The sequence below is a fragment of the Branchiostoma belcheri genome, unplaced genomic scaffold (genome assembly GCF_001625305.1).
Source record: "Branchiostoma belcheri isolate BF01 breed outbred unplaced genomic scaffold, Haploidv18h27 scaffold61, whole genome shotgun sequence".
In the NCBI taxonomy this organism is placed as follows: domain Eukaryota; kingdom Metazoa; phylum Chordata; class Leptocardii; order Amphioxiformes; family Branchiostomatidae; genus Branchiostoma; species Branchiostoma belcheri.
In genome coordinates this window covers 564,003-564,349 of record NW_017804254.1, presented here as the reverse complement: position 1 = coordinate 564,349, position 347 = coordinate 564,003, and positions in this window count along the sequence as shown.

Here is a 347-nt window from a genome sequence, read left to right as displayed (position 1 = left end):
TTCATAAGCTACAGGTACATATATGTGCCTGGTTATCTACATGTCGGCAATCGACCAATATCGGGTCCCCATTCTTAGGTCGGTGTTTGTTGCTATTGTTTAGATTTAATTCCAATCTTTTATAAATATTTTTAAAGGGATATCTTATGTTTTACAAACATTTCAAACTTGTTCTTAACTTCTTAAGAAATTTCCGTAAATTACAAAACTTTCGAAATATTTTTGAGTCCGCGTACGATATTTCCAATGATTTCTAAAGAAAGGCAACTCGGTTCTACCATTTTTTAAATTTTTGTAAATGACCCGTGACGAAGTAATTTGCACATCAACACGAAGCGTTCTGTGAG